Source organism: Phyllostomus discolor, chromosome 5 (assembly GCF_004126475.2).
Source record: "Phyllostomus discolor isolate MPI-MPIP mPhyDis1 chromosome 5, mPhyDis1.pri.v3, whole genome shotgun sequence".
Classification (NCBI taxonomy): Eukaryota; Metazoa; Chordata; class Mammalia; order Chiroptera; family Phyllostomidae; genus Phyllostomus; species Phyllostomus discolor.
In genome coordinates this window covers 95,020,611-95,036,814 of record NC_040907.2, presented here as the reverse complement: position 1 = coordinate 95,036,814, position 16,204 = coordinate 95,020,611, and the positions used below count along the sequence as shown (strand labels likewise).

The 16,204-nt window shown below is 37.7% G+C and overlaps 1 protein-coding gene and 1 pseudogene across 1 annotated transcript in view; one reads left to right on the top strand and one right to left on the bottom strand.

Annotated features, from left to right (window-relative positions):
• GMDS (GDP-mannose 4,6-dehydratase) overlaps positions 1–16,204 on the bottom strand; it is a 693,656-nt gene that overhangs the window by 383,972 nt on the left and 293,480 nt on the right. The gene's annotated exons all lie outside the window — the stretch shown is intronic.
• Positions 148–5,943, top strand: LOC118500754 (annotated as a pseudogene).

Below are 16,204 nucleotides of genomic sequence, written 5' to 3'. Positions count from 1 at the left end.
TATATTTCATTATGGCCCTGCAATTATACTAGCAAACTTCTAAGAAGCAAGGTAGTGCTGACATGTGGCAAATTGTACTGTTGGTATGTATATATGTACATACAATTGTGTGTGAACACATACATGTATGTAATTTATTCCCATCAGAACCCAAATAGTATTTGAGGTAACCACAATTTCTATAATAAAAATTCAACTCCATTGCCTAGTACTTCACCCAAAAGCTTTTGATTTAAAGGGCTTTTGGCATTAAATTACAATGACAGTTTGGACAACATTCACTGGAAAATAGAAATCATTCCAATTACCCTGAACCCCACATGAACCTCTGCTTGAGGGTCCTGCATTTTCCCCTTGTGGTAATCTCTGGCCTCCCCACTGAGAACTGCCTGGGCCATGGCTTAGTGTGGACAGGGTGTAGAAAGAAGAGACACTGGGAAGGTCATGGCTGACTGAGCAGACTACTGAGATCAGAGAGCTCATACCTCATTTGCTCACCAAGTCCTGCCAAGAGCAACACTACTTAACTGCAGGTACTCAAAATCCAACAGGCATGCTTAAAGGAATCTCAGGCTTACAAGAGGACCATTCACAATGTGCATTTGTTAGGAATAGCTACCAACTTTTGGCAACTATTAATAAGTACGTGTTTTAAAGAGAAAGGTTCAAACTACTTTGCTATTTGCATCAAATGCTCAATTCCTTTTCTACTCAGAGTAGATAATTTAAATTTATAAATCCTCATTTTGGGTTACTCAACTCAGACATTATTGACACTTTAGGCAAGATTCTTCTTCTTTTTTTTTTTCTTGGAGACTGTCCTGCGCATTGCAGAGTGTTTGGCAGTATCCTTGGCTTTTTATTCACTAGATGCTAATAGCATCCTCCTCCCCACTGGTGATAAACAAAAATGTCTCCAGGCCTTGCCAAATTTTACTTGCAGAGACAAACTGCTCCCCTTGAGAACCACTGCCTTAGTCAAACACATCAACCCTAACAAAGACAAAATCCCATAAAATTAAAACAAATGTAAGTGCTAACCTTATCCACAGACACACTGTGTTATTTTAAGTCTATTTGAACATTGACCAAATATCAGGGAACTAACAATCATGAAATATTTAAGCCATGATAAGACAGGGTTAGATTCCTCTAAAGGCGAAGTGAATATATGAGTCTGGCCTCCCCAGGAGGGTCTAGGTGAAAAGCACACATTTGAGAAATACTGATGTGTAGATGGTATTTCAAGTCCTGAGGCTGGTTAAGACCACCAAGAGAGCAAAGTGAGCAAGGAAACAGAAATGGCCCAAGAACTGAATCCACTGATGTTTTGAAGTCAAACAGGTTAGGGAGCAGCAGCAATGATGACCAAAAAGGAGAAAGCAGTGAGGCTGAAGGAAAACAAGAGCATGGAAGAATCCTGAAAATCTGGAAATTATGTAACCAGGAAGCTATTAATCACCACTCCTGCTGGTCAGGGAGGAAGACAAAGGACAGATGGAAAAATGACAGCTGTTTATGACAGCTTCAAGGTGATTGGGGACCCTGTTCAGAGCAATTTAGAGAAATGTGGACAAAAAGCCCAATGGGTGAGAGGGTTCCAGAGAGAATGGGCAAGAGATTTTAAAGAGGAGTACAGACCACTTTCTTCAGGACTGGTGCTATACTCATGTGGTAAAGAGGTGAGACTGACAGGATTGTATTTCAAGATGGGAGAAAAAGTAGCATTTTTGCATGCTAAAGGAAATAAAGTGCAGCTGAAGAGATAGGCCACCTTAGGAGCCAGCATAATATAAAGGATAAACCCAGGGGTTCAGGAGTCAAGCTGCTGGGGTTCAAATCCTGTGCTTTTACTTTCTGTGGGAAGGTAATTTAATCTCTTTAAATTTCTGTCTCCTCACCTATAAAATGGATATAACCATACCTTCTTAAGAGCTTTGTGGTGGGAACTAAAAGAAATGGGTGAAAAACAGAGTGCCCTACACATGGTAAGGCCTAAGCAAGTGTGTTAGTTGCTGTTACTTAGTATTATAAGTAACACTAACATGTTAGTAGCTTTTTAAAAAATGAAAGGTATTAGCTCAGGAGCCCTTCATACTTCCTAACTATGATTTGTACTTAGGTTTCTGTGTCTGCCTTGCACAGCGAAGCTGCTGTGGTTTCTGAGCCAGAGGTTTGTGCCAGAGTGGAGGACAGGGTGTGTAGGACTGCCTGTAAAGAAAATGAGAAATTTCCCTGAGGCCTATATATTGCCTGCCTTGACTGTTTCTTCTTGAAGTATTTATAAATCAGGATGTCTGCACTGTTAGTAGAAGAAGATTCAATATTTATCATCCCAACTCCAGATGAAGAGGAAAAGATTACAAGAATGAAGTTGGAGGAGGATCCTGATGGTGAAGAGGGATCAAGTATTCCTTGGAACCATCTACCTGACCAAGAGGTTTTCCAACAGCGATTCAGGCGGGTGGTTTGGATACCAAGATTCACCTGGGCCCAGTGAATTTGTGAGCCAGCTTCAAGGACTTTGCCATCTATGGCTTAGGCCAGAGACACATGCAACAGAACAATTCCTGGAGTTAGTAGTCCTGGAGCAGTTTATTGCCATCCTCCCCAAGGAGCTGCAGACTTGGGTTTGAGAGCATCATCCAGAGAATGGAGAGAAGGCAGTGATGGTGCTGGAGGATTTAGAGAGTGAACTAGATGACCCTGGACAGCCAGTTTCTCTCCATTGACAAAACCAGGAAGTGCTGGTAATGGAGATTGTATCTCAAGAAGACGCTCAGGGATTACCAAGTTCTGAGCTTGATGCTCTGGAAAACCAGCTGAAGTGGGCATCCTGGGAGTTCCATTCCCTAAGGCACTGTGATGATGATGCTAGGACTGAAAATGAATCATTAGCTCCAAAGCAGGAGATTCCACCAGCAGTAGAATCTCATGCAGTTCCTGGCACTCTCAATACAGGTGTTCCTCAGATATTTAAATAGGGAGAAACCTGTTTCCCTAAGGGCAGATTTGAAAGAAAGACAAATCCTTTTAGAAAGAAATAACATATATGTGATGAATGTGGAAAACACTTCAGTCAGGGCTCAGCCCTTATTCTTCATCAAGGAACCCAGAGCAGAGAGAAACCCTATGGATGTGCTGAATGTTGGAAAGCATTCAACAGAAGCTCTATCCTTGTGCAACAACAGAGGGTTCATGTTGGAGAAAAACCTTACAAATGTCTTGAATGTGGAAAAGCCTTTAGTCAGAATTCTGGGCTTATTAATCATCAGAGAATCCATACTGGGGAGAAACCTTACAAATACATTCAGTGTGGGAAATCCTATAGTCAAAGCTCAAATCTTTTTGGACATCAGCGAAGGCACAATGCAGAAAAACTTCTAAATGTTGTGAAACTTTAAGAAATTTTTTTAAAAAGTCAGCACTCAAATGTTTTTCTTCATAAATGAAGACAAAATAAAAAACATGGAACGATACATAGTACTTTGGTTTCCCTATAAGAATGTTAAAAAATCCACCGGGAAATGTAGAAAATTGTCATCCATCATCATTATTTTGTCCTCGAAGAAATGATGTCATACCTGTCTAGAAACTGAAATTTTAACCTTAATTCAGGTGTTAATTCCTAAATCTTCCATGTGATGTTTATATTTTTATTGTTTTTTTCCAAATAATCTAGATTCTTTGTCCTCCTTCTTAAAATGTTCTTCTGTAGACAAAAAATAAAAAAAGATTTGTGCTTAAAGATTCTAGTCTTAGAAGACTCAGAAAGCAGCCCAGGAAAAAAGGAATATGCTAAAAAACATTAAGCTAGTGTCAGAGGCCAAGGGGCAAGTGGCCACAGGACATGTTCACCCCATCAGCTGGAGGAAAGGACCTTGGGGTACGGCAGCCACCTTGGATGCCAAGTAGGTAAGGCTTCAAAATGAGCAGTAACTACTCTCAGAAACCCTTCCTACTGGCGGGTGCACCATCTGGATCCTAAAGCATGTCTCATAGGGAGCATTCAACTCCCAGAATCCCCCACCAGCAATCCATTCTAGAAAAATGATTTCGTTTCCATAACCATCAGTCTTAATTAAAAAAGCAGTCCAAAGTCTCCTGTTGATCTGTTAGAGAGGTATACATTTCTTCCTTTTTTTTTTCATATAGCATATATTGCAGTGCTTGGTATAGAAGAGTAGATTATACTCATTTTTTAATATTTTCATTCCCCCGCCTTATATTCATCTCCTGTAAGGAATAATTCCCTTTGAAGGTTTAGGAAACATTCCCAAATGTCTAGCACTAGATTAAATGTCTACCACAAACTTCTGAGAGTGTATAGTTCTATGGCTATCTACAAGAATGTATATCAGTATTCAGGTTCTTAACAATATTCATTTTGTCTATCTCCAATGAAATTGATCAGTGTTCCTCTGAGAAACTCCTTCTTCTTCCTTAAAAAAAGATTTTTCTCTTTTGTACAAATTCATTGTTAGGATCTTAAGAGGCACCTGGACCAGAACTAAGATGTTTCCTGTGTACTTCAAAAGAGCCTTCTTTAACATCTTGTAGGCACTGGGGCTTCCTTTATTCCACTGATAAAATTATGCTGCATACTTACCTTTCTCACAGCCAGGAAATGTTTCTTTGTGATCAGATTGTATTTTCACTTCCTTAATTGCATCTCATTATGGGCTACTTATCCTCATGCACATCCTGCTTTAGCGCCTTTTATGAAATCTGAAACTCACTAGACGTTTAAGAAGTTTTATTATAATGATCTGCTACTCTGGCAGTAATAAGCCTTCTTTAACATAAATTTTTGCTTGCTCTGGGAATTTATACTCTACCCATCATTCAGGTCTATCCAGACCACAAATGTCTGTATAATAACTGTAAATGTTCACTAAACCAGGACGGTATTGAGATGGCAAAATAATTTATTGAGAGTGATTGAGCCCAAATTTTAAGAAGATCCAAGTACAACTTATTAAATGTATTTAGGTGAACTTGAGGCCCCAGTATTCCATCAGCCTGTAGCTACAAAGGCGGTCAGAAGCAGCATCAGGGTCCAACTTTTGCTGACTCAGTACCCCTACCTGCTGATTCCCAAACAATTCTGGGAATTCCTGAGAAATGTTAAATATTCTTAAGAACAGTTGTCTAAAGTTCTCACCCTCCTAGCACTGAACTACTTTAGAGAAGAACCACAGTTACCAGCGTTCTCCACAAGAACTCTAATCGCCGCAAAGGCTCCTATACTCCAAGAGTTCAGAGCTGCTCAGGTCCTGAGGTTCTAAGGGCCAATGTACCTCCTTCAATGAATTGTGCTTCACAAATGAATTTGGGGAGATGCCCCCTTCCTAATGGTCTCAATTTATAATCTGATCCCCAAAGGTATCTCCTGCATCCCTAGGTTCCTAGTCTCACAAATTTCTACGAGAGAAAAAAAAACTTGTATTCCTATACTGCCTTTACTTTGTAACACCTCTCCTTTCTCATACCTGGTTAAATGTCTGAACATCAAAAAGTTACCAGTCCTACTCTTCATCTTAGTTCAGGCTAAGCTGTACTTGCTGTAAGTGTATTTGCAATTGTCTAGCAAACTGTGAAGGGTATTCCGCAGTTTTGGTAAAAATGTCCAATGCTCTCTTACTCCCCAACACACACACAGGCATGCAATGATCTTAACCTAAGGAACTGCTCTGTTCCAGGCAGACTCTCTTCACTGTGACCCTTGCAGGTTGGTCTGCCCTCATTATATTTTGGTAAAAGCCTACACAATGGCCAAATACATTCTTCAAGCACTAAGTCATTAACAGCAGGTTTTCATGCAAGGCTTTGGTTCCTCCACTGAGCATGACAGAATGCTGCTGCTGTCAGTCTGGAGTGCTGTGGCTAATTTGTGATCTTTTTCTTTCTTTGTAACCAGTATTTTCTTACAAAATAAGTTTTTTCCCCTCCCTGCAAAAGGTGAGTATAGCAGATTAAATGGATTTTTAAAAAGATTTTATTTTTTTATTTCTAGAGAAAGAGAGGGAGAATGAGAGGGAGCAAAATATCAAGTGTGGTTGCCCCTCGAGCGCCCCCAACTGGGGCCCTGGCCCACAACCCAGGCATGTGCCCTGACTTTAGTACCCCAACCCTTTGGTTTGCAGGCGGGTGCTCAATACATTGAGCCACACCAGCCAGGGCAGATTAAAATGGATTTTAAATATTCCATCTAGAACTCTCTTTTGTGTTTAGAGTGTAGTCTTTAAATGAACTCTATAAGTAAAATAAACAACAGAAGTGTAGAACATTATTCTTATTGATACTTTTATCTACCTTAATCTTAGCACACCTTATCTACCTTAATGACCACATCCACCTCTGAAAGCTCACCTTTTTAACTTGCTCAGGAAAGATAAGTTGTTTACCTCTTTATTAATTTTCCATTTTATCAATCCTAGTAATTTTTACATTTTAAATTGTGACGTGGAACAAACTAATGCTCTTTCTCCAGATACATTAGCAGTTGCAGTGGTAATAACATACGCAACAATCCTAAGTGAAGGCTATTATCCCATTTCACAGATCAAACAACAGGCCCAGAGAGACTAAGAAACTTGGCAAAAGACAGTCATTTAGTAAGTGATGGAAACTAAATTGAATCCAAGCAGCTGAACACTTCTGTATCCTCACCTGAACCTGAACTAATTAAAAGAGGGAACAAAATTGCATAATAAATACTGGAAAAGAAAGCTTTGACTCAAACTAAATTTTGAGTGGGGGGGAATGCCATTTTGAAAAAAAAATGCAGCATATGCTATAATTAATAAAATTTAAATTATAATTGTACTTATGTGCTTTTTCTTAGTATAGCCAAAAAGTAAAGTGGCTTTGTTTTCTGGTTTGTAATTATTTTGACAAAATAACATTTTGTATTTAACATAAGATTCTTACAGGACCATTAATAAAAATATCTGAATCATTTTTCAAAATACTTGAAGGTTTCATTAATTTTCCAAGAGTCTTTCAAAGACCTTTGGTGTTTACCCACATCCTTCCCTATTCATCATCATCCTATTTTGCCTTCCTTAATTTAAAAATGTTTACTGGTTTAACTGCCAGAACCTCATTTGTAAATGTGAATCCAGCAATTCTCCAGTACTACTCACATTTTTTTCTTTTTGCAATTCATGGATGTCTCAGTGACTACTCTAATTCATCTGTAAATGTCATTAATATATTCTCAGTTTTCTGTTCAGAACCATCAGTAATTGGCCAGCCTGCCTGGATTCACATTTCTCACTGTTCTAATCTCATGCCAGTAGCTACCAGAGTCTCACAAACAGGACTCCAGCCGTCTTTCACCTTAGAAAGGGAGAAGTAAACAAACTAGTATTCTAGGACTCAGTACTGAAAATACAGGAAGAGGGAAGAAAAGAGTGAAAAGGAAACAAATGCTCAAAATCTTCCAGGCACTGTATTAATCTTTGTCACATATGCTCTGTTATATTACCTTTATAATGTATTGTCTCTGATTCTCATCATGCAACTGGCAGGTAGGCATTATCATCAATGTAGAAGAGGAAACCAGGGCCCGAGTACGTAATAGGGCCAAGCTGAATCCACCCAAGTTTGGCTCTGAGTGGCTTAACACACTCTTAACCCCTGTGGACACTGCCTGCTTACACTGTGGGAGCTGTGCTATGTGAGACCAGTCGTCAGTCTGGTTGCAAATGTAAATATCACAGACATTGCAAAACACTAAAAAAAAATTTAACAATCCTGAAAGCCTCACCTTTGGTAGGTGGGAAAAGCTTTTATTTTGTTTAGTGGCCATAACCACCTCAATGAGACCAAGTATTGCTTCAACAGTCTTTCGTGTTTAACAATTACACCTCATCTTGCAACAAAGAATGATATATGCAGACAGCTCTGTGATCTCCAAGTGTACATGTCGTCTGTGAAGCATCACAGTCTACAAACTCGATGATGTCACTTGGTACTCAACCAGAAAAGCCACCTAGAACCTGGTGGGACCAAGGTGAGTGGCCAATAATTTAATCCTTTACACACAAATGGTATTGTGTAAAACCTGTAATGTTTTGCTGAATGGTAACAGGAGGTTACTTCATTCCCCAGCTAAACTTTTTTCCCATAAATTAAGACTGTGATGCTCACCAAAACACACACACATACAAAGCAAGGAAACAAACAACCACCAGGTATCTTTATAACAGATAGAAATACAAACAAATTGGGCTGTTTGATATTTGTTTACTTGTTTCTTCACGTAGCAGCATGATTTGAATTTGCTACTCAGATTAGCAAATATTAACATAGTAATTTGTGAAAGAGTATGTACACACACATGCACACAGGGAGACAAAAAGGGAGAGAAGGAGAGAGAGGTGGAGGTAAGAAGAGTACTTTCTGCTTATTGGTATTAAATAACACCAAATTCCAGTTACTTGACTTATATCATGAATTCTATTATCCTCTAAAGCATTAAAAATATCTGTGAATTTGAATTATTTTTTAAAAATTCTCAAATAAAGCAAACCTCTTATATTAATATTACTATAATCGATGTATTGAAAGGTGATTTTGAATCCATTTTAATGGTTGTCTTATAGCAAAGCTAAAACATGGACTCTACAACTTATTTCCAAAGGAAAGCCTTGTTCTTGTTATAATTTATAACAAAAGATAATTATGTTCACTTATTTTGGATATGAAGAGAGTCATGGGCCTACCTGGACTTGGTTCTGTAGACCAGTGAATAACTGAAGTGAGAATTGTCCAAATAATTAGGAGAGCCCTGAAATAACAACCCTGTTATCTGATCTTCCCCAGCTTGGGTTTGGCATGCACTTGATCAGAATATTTAAGGCCTAAATAGTTTCACTTGGAGGTATTTAAATCAGAGTGCTTTTCTCCTGTGTTTAGGTAAATGTTCAATAAAGCTCTAGGAAGGAGTTACTACAAAGTACAAGTGATATATAAAGAAAGCGAAGATCCTAGTCTTAGAAATTACATTCATCTAGATTTGGTGAGAACATTTGAGAGTGAAATCTATGGCAGTATTTTCACACTCAGTACTACTGGTATTTTTGGCTGGGTAACTCTTTGCTGTCAGGCTCTTCTGTGCAATATAGGATGTGCTGGAGCAACCCTGGCTGCCACCACCCCTCATCTCCAGTTGTGATAATTAGAAGTAAAAGTATCTCCTCATATTCTCACTTGTCCTCTGGGGGCAAAATGACACCCTCCCCATCGTCATTGCTCACCCCTCCCCTGTTGAGAACACTATGCTATCCTCCAGTACATTCATCTTATCTTTAAAGCAATAAATAAACAACAACCTGTAGAAAAAATGGAGAAAAGTATCCAAAATTTTACTATGACAACTTTTTCATAAATTATAGTTTTAAAATTATAGAGATTAATTGATTATAATAAATAGTTAAAGATTTTAAGAAGCAAAACACTTGGTAGCTAGAAGAAAGCTTAAGTCTAAAATTCAAATCCACAAATTCATGAACCTTAAGACATCAAGATTCTCTCAGTTGGGTGAATACTATGTTTAGACAGATATATATGGTTTCTTATGAAGCCCATATTTAAAGAAATGTGCTGTGTCATCTAAAAATGGTCCAATATCTAAACAATAGTAGTGCACTATCCATTTGCAGTAGTTTTAAACTGTTAATTATGGGTACATTTAAAGTACTTGGTAACTTCTAATTGCCACATGATTCTCAATGTATTTTGTATTCTATTTCTCTTCATTGATAACTTCTTGTTGATACTCAAGTTATTTGTTTCATACAACATTTACATTTTAATATTATAAAACTAATGCTTTATTATGACTATTTCTGCTAAACATCTAAAAAATATTGCCTTTAATCAAAATAAATAATATCTTTTACAAAAGGTAAGAGCAACTAAGATAGATTTCCAACTTCATTTGCTTCATTCCATGGTATAAGTAGCCAAGTCTGCCAAAAGGGGGTAGAATTGTTCCAGTTTCACCTCTAAAATTCATTTATATGTTAACTCTACACATATGAATGTTTGTGTCATTCTTCCATTTTCTGGGATTATTTCTAGTCTCAGTGTTGATATCTGTTAGTTTTGTAACCCTGGACAACTCAACTTCATCAGTTTCTTCATTGACAAAATAAGTGGGATGGAATGATCTTTACATTCCTTCTATCTTATAAATTCTGAGGGTACTTGCATAGAATACATACAGGTGGAGGCTAACTGTCTATTTCCTAAAAGCTCTTTCAAAAATGGAATATTAGCTATACAACATTATTAAAATATGCATTTTTATTTTTTAATATTTTATTTATTTATTCTTAAAGAAGGAGATGGAGAGGTCCACAACCCAAGCATGTGCCCTGACTGGGAATCGAACTGGAGACCCTTTGTTTCACAGGCCGACACTCAGTGCACTGACCCATACCAGCCAGGGCTAAAAGTATATATTTTTAAATAAAAAAAACAGAAAGATAAAAGTATATGCATATTTTTATATACACATAAAAAAAGGGAGTGAAAAAGTCAGAATGCCTCTAAAAGTAACTTCAGGGTATTAAATCACTATGTCACATGCAACAAAAAGAACTCATGGGTATATTTTTTACTATCGTGATGATGATGGTGATGATAATTGCCAAACTACTCTTATTCCTTCAGTTAGGAAATTATAAAAAGTTTCTCTTAACTAAGAAAGAAATTTAAAATAAATTAAGCACATAACATACACCACTCTCTTAGTGGTATTCATTACGTTGTCTTGGAATTCAAGAGAAAACAGGTAGTCCAGTAGCTGAAGAGCTCCCGAAGGAGGAAAGCGCTGATGAAGTTTCTCTAGAAGGCTCCCTGGTCCCAAGAGCAGGTAGCATAGTTACATATCACACATGGAAGAGAACATGATTTAGGAGTCAAAGATGGAATGAGAATGAAAAGAAAAATACCTACTGCAAAGAGATAATACTTCATACAGAACAAAGTAAATGTTCTGTTCTTAAACACTGAAAAAGAGGGAGGAGAAGAAAGAAGAGGGTGAGATGGGAAAGGGAGGAAGGGAGAGGACAGAACAATGGGGGAGGAGGAAAGAAGAGAGGGATGAAAACTACCGGGAGGGGGAGGGGGGAAGAGAATACAAGAAATAGCACTGCTACCATGAACTATGATTTCTTACTTAGACTAAAGGTATCCAGGGGATGGAGCTAATCACTGCATGTGACTCACTGCTAGTAAACTAATAACAATGAGGTAGGTTCATTTAGCCAAACTTTACTTCTTCAGTTGATTATGAAAGTAGTAGTCACTATAATGTCCAGACTTACCTAATGCACATTAAGACAAGCTGACATAAGAAAAATACCCTCATAAGAAAACTGGAACTCTTAAATTTACCTCCTCCTCCAAAACCAGTGGCATCCATGTGAGAGTGAAAAGTAAACAGGCCCCACTTGTGAACCAGCAGACACTTGAGCCTCACCTGCCAACACCAGACAGCAGAGAACTTCCAAGTGCACTCCTGGAGTGGGCTTTTTCCTCAAGGACAAAGACTCTGGGAAGTCTCTCACACCCTAACTATAGGAACCTATGACACTCATTCTACACTCGTACTGAAAATGAAAAAGTCACATTGCAAGAAAACAAAAAGCTCAATCTTATGTGCTACAGTTATCAAAGAGAGAAAATCAAGTCAATTTTAACCATTGATTTTTCTGTCTGCTGAAACTAGGTGAGCTCTCTCTTTTTGTTTACTCTTAATGATCATGCAAAATGTTTTTTAAATTTGCAATATATAATTTATTTACAATATATTTTATGTTATTTATAATTTTTAAAGGTCAGCAAGTTTGTATTTGTGGCATGCCTAACTAGTCTGCTGATATAAAAATAAAACATAATTAGCAAAATGGCTTAATTATCCAGATGATTAACAGTAGGTATTCCTGTTACATTATCTTCTAAAGTAATAAAAAAAAGAATTAGAAATCTTACTGTTAGGTTTGGTTTGTAAAATAACCTTAAATTGAAGAGATTTTATTACTAACAAACAATATATTTGAAAAGAAACTCGAATATCCTGATTCATAAGTTACTTCAAAGTAATTAAAAAATGTCTCAGTATTTTCCCCTACTTAAATTTATATAGTTAACAGTTTTAAGCCATCAAAACCTTGACTAGCCTTTCAAAAAAACTTAGCAACAAAAGCAAAATACTTTGTATATGACGTTTTGATTATGACAATAAATACAGACTTATTTCCTAAATGGAGAACATATAAATCTATGTTTCTAACAGAAAAGTGTCATGACTGCCACATTTGTGGCAAACAGAAAAATGTATTTATGCACATTCAGAGATATGTAATTGAAAGAGTCAGATAAAGAATTTGAAATTTGGAGAAGCCATCAGTGGAAAAGTTTTCAGACACATGTGAAATTTGTGAAATTTATTTATATGGCAAGTTCCCTTTTAATTTAAATAACAGAAACAAAAAGGAATAGTCCTGATGGGGTGGCTCAGTTGTTGGAGCATCATCCCATACACCAACAAGTTGTGGGTTAGATTCCTAGTCAGGGCACATACTTAGATTGCAGGTTCTGTCTTCTGTCCGGGCACATACAAGGGGCAACGGATTGATGTTTCTCTCTCACATCAATATTTCTCTCTCTCTCTCTGCCTCCCCCTCTCACCTTCCCTCCCTCTTCTCTCTCTAAAATCAGTAAACATCGTCAGGTGAGGATTTAAAAAAAATGAAAAAAAGAACAGTACATTTTTTCTTTTAAAAAGTTGAATGCTTATGAATAAAAGTACCTTGTTAATATCTGTAAATATATGATACATAGAAGCAGTTAGTCACAGAACATATGATACATACATGGTCATGCCTTTTATGGACATATATTTCTACATTATTATCTATTATTCATTATTAATTTTCAGTTATTTTTACTACAGTGCCTCCATTTTATAAAAAAAAACCTAAAGCATAAGCATATCAATCATCCTGCCTTATTTGAAAGAATAGCTAGATAGATGGTTGACTGAGGGAAACGGAGACCAAGTCCCTTAATGGATTTATTCCCCAGGTCACTGATTTCCAAATGTTAATTTTATGACAACCACAGGTGATCTGAACTATTTTTAGCAGTATTATAAACTTCTCTTAACAAGACAAAGTAAGCATCTTAAAAAGAAAATTGTGGGGCTTCTGACCAAGATGGAGGCATAGGTAGACACACTATGCCTCCTCGCACAACCAAAAGAAGGACAACAACAAATTTACAAACAAAAAACAACCAGAACTGACAGAAAATTGAACTGTATGGAAGTCCAACAACCAAGGAGTTAAAGAAGAAACATTCATCCAGACTGGTAGGAGGGGTGGAGACAGCCAGCCAGGTAGAGAGGACTCATGGCAAAGCATCGGCTAGTGGACCTGGTGAGGCAGTGGCTGGCAGACAGGGCTGTCCCACATTTGCATGCAGATAAATTGGGAAGAACAACTGGGGAGCAAGATAGACCAAGGACCCAGAGTTCCAACCTAGGTAAATAAAGCATCAAAGCCTCTGACTGAAAACACCTATGGTGGTTGAGAGGGCAGCGGGAGAAACTCCCAGCCTCACAGGAGAGGTCATTGGAGAGAACTATAGGGTCCTATAAAGTACACAAGCCCACCCACATGGGAATCAGCACTGGAAGAGCCCAATATGATTGTGGGTAGTGGGGGAAGTGACTGAAAACCGGCAGAGAATGGAGCAAGTGCCATTGCTCCCTCTTGGACCCCTCCCCCACATACAGTGCCACAATGTAGTGAGGTGGGTTGCCCCACCCTGGTGAATGCCTAAGGCTCTGCCCCTTAAAATGTAACAGGTGCTTCAAGACAAATAAATATGGCCCAGATAAAAGAACAGATCAAAGCTCCAGAAAAAATACAGCTAAGCAATGAAGAGATAGCCAACTTATCAGACGCACAGTTCAAAACACTGGTAATCAGGATGCTCACAGAATTGGTTAAATATGGTCGCAAAATAGAGGAAAAAATGAAGGTTATGCTAAGTAAAATAAAGGAAAATGTATAGGGAACCAACAGTGATAGGAAGGAAACTGGGACTCAAATCAACAATTTGGACCAGAAGGAAGAAATAAACATTCAATAAGAACAGAATGAAGAAATAAGAATTCAAAAAAATGAGGAGAGGCTTAGGAAACTCCAGGACATCTTTAAACATTCCAACATCTGAACCACAGCGGTGACAAAAGGAGAAGAGCAAGACAAAGAAATTTAAAACTTACTGAACAAATAATGAAGGAGAACTTCCCTAATCTGGCAAAGAAAATAGACTTCCAGGAAGTCCAGGAAGCTCAGAGAGTCCCAAAAAAGTTGGAACCAAGGAAGCACACACCAAGGCACATCATAATTACATTACCCAAGATTAAAGATGAGGAGAGAATCTTAAAAGTAGCAAGAGAAAAGGAGACGGTTACCTGCAAAAAAGTTCCCATTAGAATGTCAGCTGATTTCTCAAAGGAAACCTTATAGACAAGAAAGGACTAGAAAGAAGTATCCCAAATCAAAAGGCAAAGACCTATATCCAAGATTACTCTATCCAGCAAAGCTATCACTTTGAATGAAAGGGCAGATAAAGTGCTTCCCAGATAAGGTCAAGTTAAAGGAGTTGATCATCACCAAGCCCTTATTGTATGAAATGTTAAAGGGACTTATCTAAGAAAAAGAAGAGCAAAACTATGAACAGTAAAATGACAATAAACATACAATTATCAACAACTGAACTTAAAAAATAAATAAATATACTAAACTAATAACTATAACAGAAATGGAGATCACATGAAGGGTTATCAGTGGTTCAGGGGTCGGGGGAGAATGGGGGAAAAAGGTACAGGGAATAAGAAGCATAGATGATAGGTAGAAAAAAGATTGGGGGAGGTTAAGAATAGCATAGGAAATGTAGAAGCCAAAGAACTTATATATATGACCCATGGACATGAACTAAAGGGGGAGGAATGCAGGTGGGAGGGGGTTTGCAAGGCAGAGGAGAATAAAGTGGGGGAAAAGGACAACAATAATAGCATAATCAATAAAATATATTTAAATTTAAAAAAGAAAAGAAAGTCACAAAGGATTAGAATGGAGAAAAGACATAGAATGGTCAAAGCACGGAGCGAGAGCTGCTGTAATGAACTATCTATAGACTTTTGGTCAGTTACTAGTTTACCTGGTTCTATACCTCTGCATTTCAGTAAGCACAACAGAACCTCAACTGACCAAAATGCTTCAGGAATTCTGTTTGTGGATGGTTAACTATTGATTCTCTTTGAGTTTAATATTTGTTTATTTTATTATTTTTTTAATCTTATGACTTTTTTTGAGATTTTATTTATTTTTAGAGGTGGGGGAAGGGAGGAAGAAAGCTAGGGAGAGAAATAGCAATGTGGGGCTGCCTCTCGCATACCTCCAATCAGGGACCTGGCCCACAACCCAGGCATGTGCCCTAACTGGGAATCCAACTGGCGACCCTTTGGTTCACAGGCTGGCACTCAATCTACTAAGCCATACCAGCCAGAGCTGACTTAAATATTTAACTGAAAATCTTTTTATAAGACTACCTTGCTAGCTTGGGAGAAACCCATGTTAAGTCCAATTGAAAGGTTTTTTTTGTTTGTTTGTTTTTGTTTTTTTATTTTGAGGATCTAACTACTCCAAAGCTGGGACCAGTAACTGTTTTCTTAAAGGGACAGAAAGTAAATATGTTAGGCTTTGAAGGCCACAGGACTCTACTGTAAAAGCAGCCATAGATGTTCTGTAAACAAATGGTTATGGCTGTGCTCCAATAAAACTTTATTTACAAAAATAGGCTGGTGGACTGGATTCGGCCCATGAGCCATAGTTTGCCAACTTCTGGTTCAGACTGTGTTTATATTAAAAAACACTTCTTCAATATTTTTTAAAGTCAGAAATTCTCATGGGATATTTCTCATGAAGTCAAAAGGGGCATTGTCAATTATTTTTGTTAGAGAAAAAGTACATGTCCCAAAAAGCTGCATCATTTTGTGATCTACTAACTGGGCATTGTGATTACACACTTCAAACTAGATTGAGGTTTACCACTGCACCATTTACAAAAAAGAGTGTTTGCTTACTCTGATAGCATGGAAAAGGGGATTGAT